Genomic DNA, 12,041 nt, shown 5'->3' on the forward strand with positions numbered 1-12,041 from the left:
CTCCTCTGGACCCTCTCCAACAGTTCCCTGTCTTTCTTGTACTGGGGTCTCCAGACTTGGGCACAGTGACTTCAAGAGGAGCCATCTCCAAAAGAGGTCCTTCCCCAGTGACAATCAGCTCTTAAATGGGTCTAAGAGAGGTGCAGCCAGGCTCCACTCCTTCCAGTAGCACAGGTGAATTGCCTTCACCTGTGCTCCCAGGGCTGACTCATTGCTCACCTCAGGTGGTCAATCAGAGGTTCAGGCCATGATTCAGCAGTTCCCATACACCCATATACACACTCCAGAGGAGCAGTTCATCTATTGAATTCAGGAAGATTTAACTAAGCTATTAAAAATATTTTTTCTTTGATAAGCTGAAAGTGATAAAAGATCAGCTACTTACATCACATCCCAGTTAAAATATTTCCTTCTATGTATCTAAAACTATTTACTCATTGGTATTGTGTTAGAAGAGGCATCTAGAGATACAGCAAGAGCATTTGATTATTCAGCACCAGCTGAAGTGGTAAAATCACACTGATTAATGGCATTTAGCTGTTGAGAGTCACAAAATTAGTAATAACTTCATATCAGACTTTTACAAAGAGAGAACATCATTCTTTTGAATGCTATATTTCAGATAACCAGCTATATGGCTGATGATAATTTCTTGTATGCAAAGTGTATATATTTAAGTCTTTCTGGTTTTGTATCTGACTGCAAAAGCTAGAGTTACCAATGCATGGTACAGATACAGAAAGTTTTGTTCTAAGATGATTGGGTTAAGTAAAACATTGAGTGAAAAAGAAAGACAGACTGTCTTAATTTGCCACCTCAAAGCCCTGCATTAGCCATCCACTAATGGTCTCTTCAAGTTGCATATGAACAACCAGCATACTCTCAAATGGTACAGTGTGTAGACACATGGTTAATAAAAAAAACACAGCCTATAACTCAACTCAAGTAGCAAAAAACTGCAAATACAAATTTAGGACAAGATCATTTAGGCTGCTAGGCTCTTGGAGACAGATCTTATTCCACTGAAGCAAAAAAAAAAAAAAAAAAAAAAAAAAATCACACTTCTGCTCACATCTATGGTGATTTGACACATTCTCTAAATAGTTTCCCTGTTGCTTCCTAGGTTTTTTTTTTAAATGATAAAACATGTCAAGCTGCACTGTTTGCCAGCATCAGAGAGGTCTATATGACCAACATTCAATAAAAATTTCACTCATTCTTAATTACTACCACGTCCACAATATGTAAACAAAATTATGGCATGAAACCTCCACGTACATACAGTACAATATGCAGTTCAGCTGCTCACATACCTAAATATTCACGGGCACAAAATCTGAATCTTTACAAAAGCTATTTAAATTGGGACACTCTTTATCACACCATTGCATTCAACATGTAGCATTTCTTTTTATTCCAAAGTGCCTTTTTGTTGAAACACATTCCATGTTTGTTTCAATAACCCAGCACTGAGAGGTGGGGTTTTCATCTGGAAAACCAGCAAAGACCTTCAGATATAACTAATTCAGTGGAAGGTTCTTCAGATGCAAAGAAGAGCGACAGCTCGCTCCCCTTGACAGCAGTATGAATTATATTTCATTCCTTCACAAATTCCACTCCTCCCTCATTCAAATGGAAACTGATCAGTTTATAATGGAGTGAGGAAAATAAAGATACATTTAAAAAGGCAAGGAAGTGTTAGTGATAGCCTTTTTCCTTTTCTAGTGAATACTGTCCCAAGAAAGTTCTACTCAAGTCAGATGAAATTTAACATATTCTAATATCACTGCAAACTAAGTTTGACCTTTAAATATTAATATTTAAATACTATTGAAGTAGCAGTAGAAACACAGACTGACATATGTAATACAAGTCAGACTAAGTAGCACAGTAAAATTATATGCCACTTGGAAATTCTCATTAGCGATAATGAGATATGCACATATAATCCATGATCTGAAAATGTACTCCTGAAAATCCAGGTAGAATAAATGATCAGAAAATTTTGTTAATAGTAATTACTCTTACTTTATAACTTCAGGGGAAAAATCTTTGAGAGGAAAAGCCAGATATCTGCACTTATGCATGTAATTGGACTTTTTTCCCTAATTGGTCTCTTACTAAATTTGTTTCCTAAAATATTTTACTCAAAAGTCTATTTCCATTCTACCAGTGTAGAAAAACCTTAATCTTTGCACAGTTTTTCACTGCACTTCAGTAGCCCGTTCCTTATTAGAACTATAGAATCATTAATCAGTGTCTCTCTCAAATATTAGAGCTTATACCACTGCTTATACCACTAAAGCCATCAGAGAATAGTAAAAAATTAGATGCTGAAATAGTAAACATTTCCCCCCTTAAATGCAATATAACAAGGTAAAGATACATTTTTGAAGTAGGATCAGTTGTTCCTTCAGTACCTTCACTGCAATATAAAAAGGCAAAATCACAGAAGTCAGATAGGGATCCTGGGAGTTTTCAAATCATCTGCACTTAAAATCATATGTACAAGTGGTTTTGAAAACGTGATGAGAATCAAAGAATCTATCTTAAAGCCAATTGAAAAAAAGAAATTAATAATAAAGGAGAGCTTCACAGATCCACTGCTGCCCATTACATCTATACATCCCTGTTAAAACTGCACTGTTTAATGGCAAGATAAAACGTTAGAAATTGTGTAATGAAAAATCATTTACAATTCATTTGTTAATCATTTTTTTCAAGGTTTAATTTTCCTGAAAGTAGTAAATATTCAACATCACTACCAGGCTGGCAAATTCATTTTACCTCCCAGTCTCTCTCAGCATCACCTACAGGGCCAGACTTACTCAATTTTCTTCTGTCAAGAAAAAAAAAAAAAAAAAAGTGACTAATTCTATGGCACAGCACAAATGCTTTCATTTTTGCAGGTAAATATTTAAGTCAATCAGACACTAGTATAAGTCCCATAGCAACTGATATATAGCTCTACAACATCAGACAATATGAGAGAACGGCTAGATCATCAATGCAGAAAACAACTGGATGTTACACCCACTATGGAGAACAAAATCCATACACATCCCAAATCTGAGCTGCCAGCAAAGCGTTATTTTAAATAAATGGAGAATAGAAAGACATTTGTTTGTGAAGCATCAAGTTCTCCCTTAAAGAGGAACAGAATTATGATTGAGTCACTCTTAGGAAACTAATAACATAATTAAAATTATGAAAACTTAATGTTGTTTCTTTATGCCTGCCTACTTCAGAACGTAGTAAGATATCAGAAGTGTCAAAACTTCACTGTTTGCAATGGCTGAATACTGTTTTACCCCAGGTCTGTTTTTCCTTCCCTTTCTGAGACACATCATACGATGCTCTGATAATTCCCTTCAACAGAATTCCAGTTATCCAATATGCTGGTGCATGCTTGGCAAATGACCTGTATTTTACAATCATTAAGTAAAGATGGAATACCTCTCTTTGCATGACTCAATGATTTAATAATTATTAGTGAGATGCTATGCCTTTAAACATTTCTGGCAGATGATGAAGTGCGCTCTCAGTGTTTAACAAAGCTTTTAGAGGCTTGTATTACACTACTGCATAGCAACTGAAACTTCTTATATGCAGGTGAGGTAAATCCCATTGTAGTTATCTGGGAATTGTTGCTGAGGCTTCGTGAAGCAAACATAATGACAAGCTTCAGTTAACATATTCAATGTCAGCTTATCAAGGAGTTTTACTACACTAAGGAGTTTTGCATTTTCTGTGTATCCACATTCCAAGCCTACATCCCAACACTCATTATCTAATAAATGATTCTCTCTGGCAAAATCCTGGCACACAAATGCAAAATGTTTGTTGTATGAACACCTACCCTACATGCATGCCAGGGAAAGATTAGCGCTCCACTGTAAGAACCAGTTCTCTCCAGTACGTCACAGGCATGAAAGCTCAAGAAAGCAATGGCAAGACACAGAGTAACATGCATCAAACAGAGCTGCAGAAAACACTTTGAGTACCTCTAAACACAAAGATGACAGTGAGATCTGTTACAACACTGTCCAGGAGAATAAATATGCAGATTAATAACACATGAGCTATGGTGTGTTATTTTTCCTTAAGACAATTAACTCTGAAATAACATAAGAGTTTTACCAAGGGGACTGACTTGACCTAACAGTGTTAAGAGAGAAGAAATAACTGTAGTTCAAGTATACTCAAACAGGAAGGTAACACCTTCAGGCTGCACCAAAGCCAGTCTGCAGATCATAAACACACCAGGATTTATTTGACTTTTCAAGATCTGATGCCCAGAAGAACAGGCACTGGAAGATACCAGAGAGATCATGGGCACAATAACTTGTGCTGGAAAGACAAAAGATGAAGCTCTTCATTTCTTCTCACATTTTTTGGCTGATTGGAGGTACAAGAGCAGAAACTGTAATTGCCAGTAGAATTTAGCTCCAGTGTGTTAAGAAAGATTGCCATCTTCTGGTTTCTTCAATAACAGCATTCCATAGAAACAAATAATAAAATAGATTTAGTTAAAGCTTAGAAGTGATCATAAAGTCACGCTTGCTCTGAACCTTTAAAGGAAAATGTCACTGATAATAGAGGACAGGCAAGGGAAAGTTAGAAAGGCTAATGTATTATGACTACACTGTATAGGTTAAATCAACACGTGCAATAATTGTAACTATCACAGCCTGACACAGTCTATAAAGGTTTGGACCATAAAAACTCTCATCTTCATAATACAAGCATTCTCTTGTGAAGCGCTGACTGTTCTAGCTCCTACAGAGTTTCAATTTAAAAGTACAGTATTACATAATAGACTACGAACTAAATATTCTCGAAGCTCAGAAACATAAAAACTCCTTTTAACGATATAGCAATTTGACAAATCAATATGTGGAAAAAGCATCACAGTAAAGGTGTGATAACAGAAGGACTATAACAATAGAATTGTGCTATAAAGGAAGGAAAGAAGACTACTCAGCTATATCAGAGGATGCTAGGTCTCGAGGAGAAAGATTCACCAAAGAAGGATCTCCAGAAAGAAACCCCTTCCCAGTCTCAGTCAACCCTTAAAAATGAGGTCTAAGAGAGCAGCTGCAGCCTCTCTTTCTGGTAGTACAGGTGAATTGCCTGCAGCTGTGCTCCCAGGGCTGACCAGGTCCTTTCCCCAGAAGCTCAATGTGCGGTTCAGGCTGTGACTCAACAGTTCCATACAAATGGGAATCTGAAATGGTCTTAAAAGTAAAAGCAGCTTACACAGATTCTAAGGACATGCCATTGCCTCTTTCTGTAACCTTATAGAATACAATGTATGAACATTAATCAGATAGCTCAAAAATACTGTACTCTTTTCCATCATCTTTTTCACTAACAGGTACAATAAACATAGGGTTACTGGTCAGTGAAGTAAAATTGTATTTCAAATTTCAGGAACCTACTCTAAAGTAAAAACTAACAAAGGAAGTCATAAATGGCATGATAGCATTGAATTAGAAACATTCAGTGATTTGTGGATTTTTTGGTTGATCTGAAATAGTGTTCTGTATTAGTTGAATGATTTTACCAATTTAGATTTCCTATAAGTGAAGGAATGTGATGATCACCTTGTAAAAAAAATAACCTCAATCCTTCATTCCCCTTCCTCTTCAGCTAATGATATTTTTGTGTGGAGAAATCTCACACACAGGGTGATATCTTTTGTTCTTTGCACCATAAAATGCCATATCTCCATCTCCATCCAGCTGCCAAGCACCCGGAATGTCCTGAGATCTATCTCATCAACTCAAATTTTATCTTCAAGATAGTTGCAAAGAATCTTGGCTGACCCTATGTATATATGTAGAAGATGAAGTAATGTAAAAGGCACACCATCCCTTCTGAAAGTTAAATTTTTACTAAGACTCTTCACATTAACAAGGGCAGCATAGAAGGAAAGTACTTTATACCCGAGGAAAGAATTGTTTTAAAGATATAAAACTGTCATTCTGTAAGCTATAAACCAGTGGCTACAACTGCATTTTGATGTTTGTTAATAAATCCTCTGATCCTGCTTGTAGCCTTTGCAGTATTTGAAGAACCTTCAATGAGTGGGGGTTTTTTTAAGCAGAAAGTGCTAAAAAATAATAGATCTTCATATATGAGAAGCAATATAATGAGTTTAAAAGCTATGTTATTAAAAGTGGCTACCTACAAAAAATGAAAATATGTTTTTGCACTGCCATGTGCAAAAGAGTCTACTTATCAACGCTTAATGTGTGTATAAATACTCAATGAGAAAAAGTAAAGATGATGAAGTCAGACTCTTCTCAGTACTCCTCAGTGACAGAACAAGAGGCAATGAACACAAGGTGAAAAGCAGCAAATTCCACGTAAATGCAGAAAAAAAGCTTTTTCACTGCAAGAGTGGTCAAGCATTGAAATATGTTGACCCAATAGGCTGTACATCTCCATCCATGGAAATATTAGAAAACTGACAGGACAGAGAGCCAAGCAATCTGCTCTAACTGATCCTACTTGAGCAGGTGTATGGTAACTCTTCAGTCACAGCCTGAACCACTGATTGAGCACCTGGGGAAAGGACCTGTCAGCTCTGGGAGCACAGGTGAAGGCAATTCATGTGTGTGATGGGAAGGGGTGCAGCCTGGCTCCATCTCTCTTAGACCTCATTTAAGGGCTGACTGCCATAGGGTAAGGCTCTTTTTCTGGGCATCCCTCTTTTGTGGAGTTTTTGCCTGTGAGCCTATATCTTCAGAGATTGGTGAGCAGTCGTCGTCTTTTTTTTTTTTTTTTTTTCCCCCTTATAGTATTTTTTGTGTGTGTGTGTTAGTCTCTTTATGATTACACTTCTGTATCGTCATTCCCTCACATTGATCTTTAAGATTGTTATAGTAGGTGGTTTAGAAACGGCAGTTTCTAGAGGTACTTTCCACACTAGCTGCTCTGAGATTCTATGTTTCTAACTGCTTCCTTTGTTTCAGAGGTTTAAGTGATGTTTTAAAGAAGCTGAGCTTTAGTCGTGGTGTATTTTAGAGAAGAAATCCAAAATATTGACATTAGCTTAAGTTTCTGGGGGAAGCTAATGCATGAATCCTGTTAGCGCAGGGAAGAACTTACAGCTTTTAATGCAAGGTAATGTTTCCCAAGCACTGAAGGTGTTTTTTACCCAGAAACATCATGTAGGCTAGCTTGCCTCTTTTTAATTAAGGTCATATCACACAATTAGCTGCAGTAGAGTTGATGATGCACAGAAAATAACAAATACACATAGGTATTACCTGCAAATTGCTTATCTCTGAGTCTGGCTTTCCTTACTGGAAGAGGAGACAAGAGGGAACAGATTCTGTGGATTTCCAATAGTTAAGGTTAAAGTAGGTAGACATACAGCTGGTGGCTGTTATCAGTTGGGTGTATCACTTCAGGAAGGGCCCAGACCAGCACAGTAACCTGGACTTCTGTCATCCAGATCATGTGAGACAGCAGGATTCCACGCTCAGCCATGCTAAGATCTGCAAGGTTGAGGCTAGACCTTAATCTTCTATGTATGGAAAAAAAAATTCATTAGAATTATTTCAGTTCCTCATCTTTGTGTGATCCATGTTACTCCAACTCTAAAATACTGTCTTCCTTTTAATCAACTAATAACACTAATCATTCTAGCCTAACATTCTGAAATATCAAACTGCTTCTCAGAAGTGCTTGAGCAGTTTTAAGTTCCAGTAAATCCATGAGAGCTATGCAAAAATCTACAAGATATTTTATGAAATACAATCCAATCTGTCTCCATTTTTTACTCTCACTGTAAGTTCTGGTTTGGAACATATTCAGGGCTGTGTCAGTCTGCATTTACAATTGATGCACAGCATAGCTCAAGTTTTAAAATATGGGTAAATGAGAAATTTCCTATTAAAAAAAAAACCTCAAATTTGCTATGGACCCAATTGTATGGTTCATGCTACACAGTGCTGGTGATGTCAGTTAAAACTGAGACAATAACTCCATATGTGACCCATGAGAGAGACATTATTTGGAAGCAATACTAAACTAAAATCCTAAAAATAAATAAATAAATGGTTACTTGACAGCCTGGTCTGCTTTTTATGAACACAGATACGCTAATTCTGCCTTAAATTCAAAGATGTGTTTTAAATTCCTCACAAATTCAGTATTCAGTGATATTCAATGATAACTTACTGAAATGCAGTTTGCACTAGAAATCTCTAACCAGCAATTTTCAAGTTCACATTACTATTCTGTTAATCATGTCATCTATTTCTTATGTAACACATCTTTATATACCCCGATATACCTCTATCAAAACAATTTAGATTAGCTCCAGTGGGTGACTTTTCCAAAGTTCAGGTTTTAGAATTACATGTGTCGATTAAGTGGGTAACCAATAATTTCTGCAAACACACTTGCATGCATATACAGACTTTCATGCATAACAGACACATTTGCAGAAAATACAGCCTTCTACCTGTCTTTATGATACTTGATTTTTAAACTCAGTGCCTATCTGGAACTTACTAGTTTGAAAGATAAATTTGGTCTAAGAGCAGAAACTATCATCTGTAAAAATGAAACAATGGTTCTGAAAGGTTTTCCATTTTGAGGGTGCAGAACATAGAAGAACTGATTTTCTAATTCAACTCTTCTAGCTTAATGGTGCAGGTGTTCACAAATGCTATTGCTGATGGTTTTTTCCATAGCCAACTATAAAAAAAAAGATTCTTTTCAGAGATATTTTTGAAAACTGACCCTGTTTGCCATATTTAAGCAGTAAGAATTATGTGCTTTTCTTTTGTGATCTTTTCTGCATGAGACTAATACTTTTCACATACATCATGATGATTTATATGAAATGATACAGCTGAACTCAATGATTACTTTCATGTTGCACTTTCAACTAGCATAAGTAACTTAAGAGTAAATGAGAACAAACATTCCAAATCTGGCTTCAAAACAGTGCCATTGACAACACACTAGGATACTGAAAACATTTGTCTCCAGATTCAGTTTCTAATTTGGAGTTCTTCAGCTTCACAAAGCTTAGGTAAACAAAACATGATCTCCTACAATTCTGCCTGCAAGATCACATAGAAAATCTGATATGTTCTGACAGCAACTCAATAATCATTTAAAAAATTCCTATTGTTAGTAAGGACTGCGTGGTAAGTCAAGCAGTTATTAATGAACCTATTGGGCATAAATGAAACTTACGTACCACAGGGAATTCATGCTAAATCTAGGAAATGCCAAACTTCAGAGAATAGTAAAAGAAATTTATCATTTCAAGTATTGTCTGGACTTGTCACTAAGAAATGTACATTATTGCCTTCTGACTTTTTTTGTGATTTTCCACAGTTTCTGCTTAAAGAAGGAGGATAGAGCTCAAAACATGTTTTGAACTCTCTAGTGAAGTATAATAAACTCAAAGCAATATCTTTTACAAGATATGGGGACAATGCTGTGTTGGAGCACAAGATACGTAGCCACCTAATGGAATCTAATTTCCAAAGTCCCATCTCCCATACATAATGCCACGATATCTGTCTACACAGATGCAAAACTATCATTCCTCTGCAAATGCATCAAAGTTTTCCTTCTGCTCCCTGCCAACAGAAGTAAATTTGTGAAGTTGTGTTGGCATATGATTGGTGTACATCCCATATATCCTGCTCAGAGGGATGTAACATAGCTCTCCAAAGCATTTGTCAGTTTGGGCCTTGTGCCACACTAATGCACTTTCTCAAACTCTTGCCAAGTCAGCCTGCACCCAGTGGGGACACTGAGATGAGTTCCTCATACATGGTTTTAACAGAACGGGTTTTCCAGGTCCCAAATTTTGGCAGATCTGAGAGTGTGGTGATGTGGATGAAAGCTAAATGGTGATGACCCTGGCAGTGCTGGCTGAGATAGGAACACGTGGATCATTCTGTTCTTGAAGGAGGTAATTTTCTCTGCCCTCAGTGTAAGTATTGGTGTCAGCTCTCTCCTGCCCAGATTTTTAATTCACTCTATTTGTACAATGAGCATATTTTGGAAGGATCCAAATAGTGAATCTAACTGTGTAACTATAAATCAGCATAGTACAGGAAGAACAAATATTTAACAAATTAAAAGTATATTCTGTAGGCACAATGTAAGGTAGACAGGGAGGAAATATGGAAATATATTTCTAGAACCTAAACTACACTGACTTGCAGCAAGAAGCTGCTTAAAATTCAGCCTTGACATGACTTTCCCTAGAGTTTTGTACTAAGAGCCTTTCTTGATGAGCGAGGATGGCTCAATTTATTTTCAAAACACATCTGATGGAGACTGATGTGCTTTCACACAGATATCCTCATAATTTAATAAGCCAGTGGCCAGTTTGGACCTGGTCAACTTTTTTACTTCACAGCTTGTGTTGCATCTGTAAGCAGAGCAGCTCAACAGCTGAGCTAGAGGCTATGCTTTTCAAACTGCCAAGAATGTTGGCAGTGAAAGCCCGTGAAGTCTGCTGCAAGTGAGGTGCAACGCATTCTGCCCCACAGCAACTACTTGCATTTATGAAATAGGGAGAGTTCTGAAGGTAATTAAGTGCGAGATGGAATAAAACAGCAAAAATGTGCTGCTATAGGGTGTCCTGGAGTCCAGGTTACTCTTCAGCATTGCTTAATGAGAGCCTGGGAAAGAAAATAACTTACAGAGAGAATTAGCCAAGGGGATCTGTTGTTTCAGTTTCTGTTGAAACTGAAAAACAAAATATTGGTAGTTTTGTTTCTTTGTTTCTTGTGAAGCCTTTGTTCACCTGCAAGGTTCCATTTTCAAGTATAAAGCATAAAGGTGTTACAATATCAATTTGGTTCAGTATTATTTCAGTGATGTACAAATAGGGACATCTTTTCTTGCTCCTGTAATACCTTCTGAGATTAAATTATCTTCAGTGTCAATTCTTCCTCCTCTTTCCATATGCTTTTCATAAACAACAATATTTTTTGGAATTGTCTTAATTTCTTATGACCGTTGAAGAACAGTGGCATCTCCTGTCTTTCTCTTGTACAGGTCTAATAACTATTGCTAATTTGAATGTATGTATATATAATGCAATGGAAAGTACAGCAATGACTGGATGAATGGAGTAGCACGGTCTCAGGCTGCAGCAAGTGAGGACTTGCACAAACACAACAGCAGTAGGCACAGAAATAAAGAAAAGACACTACTTAACTTCAGAAGGCCTCAAGTATGGAGAGACCTCCCAGAAAATACCCTCACCTCCACTGCCAGCCCTTAAATGAGGTCTGGGAAGGGATGGATCCTGGCTCCACCCCTTCTGATCACTCAGGTTACATTGTGTGCACCTGAGCTCCTCTGGGTTGGCCCTGTCTTCCCACCAGATGCTCAATAACTGGTTCAGGCAGTGACCTAGCATTTCCACTGCAGTATATTATTAATAAATGAAAGAAATTTTAAAATGTTATATATCTTTCATCAGTTTGAAATTCTGGCAGAAAAAGTCTTATCTGAGTAATGTGTGTGAAAGCTGCACACCAACAATTACAGATGATGAAAAACAAGACAGCATACAGAGATGCTGGAGGATTTCATTCTGAGGCACATGGCTGGATTTGGAGATGGGGCCAACAGTTAATTTTGATGCTCCTTGGCTGCTCTGCAGCTTCTCTCCTCCTCTCCTGTGAGTTATATGGTCCAACATGGACCATGTGGGGACAACAGAGGCAGCACTGCTGCTAGGAGGTCTGGACATCAGCAGCTCTGGGGGCAATGCAGAGCCCTTCAGGGGCTGCCATTCCCCCTTTGCTCTTCACCAAGACCAGAGGCACGACAAGAGGCTCAACTTGGAGATTAGGAACAAGTTCTCCAAAAGCGTGGCGATGCAGTGGCACAAGCTGCCCAGGGATGTGGCAGAGTCATCATCCATCCATGGAGGTGTTCAAGAATCATGGAGATGTGTCACTGGAGGATGTAGTTAGTGGGCGTGGTGTGGGTTGGGGCTGATGATCTTAGAGGTCTGATGATCTTAGAGGTCTCTTCTA

General features: G+C 37.6%; 1 long non-coding RNA gene across 1 annotated transcript; it reads left to right on the forward strand.

Annotated features, from left to right (window-relative positions):
* The first annotated feature begins 6,706 nt into the window (after positions 1-6,706).
* On the forward strand, positions 6,707-11,766 carry LOC116227290 (uncharacterized). Its single transcript, XR_004166533.2, has 3 exons — positions 6,707-6,760; positions 9,838-9,973; positions 11,050-11,766. It is a non-coding gene; the product is annotated as an uncharacterized LOC116227290 (long non-coding RNA).
* Positions 11,767-12,041: the final 275 nt, after the last annotated feature.

The sequence above is a fragment of the Phasianus colchicus genome, chromosome 7 (genome assembly GCF_987193195.1).
Source record: "Phasianus colchicus chromosome 7, bPhaCol1.hap1.1, whole genome shotgun sequence".
Lineage (NCBI taxonomy): Eukaryota > Metazoa > Chordata > Aves > Galliformes > Phasianidae > Phasianus > Phasianus colchicus.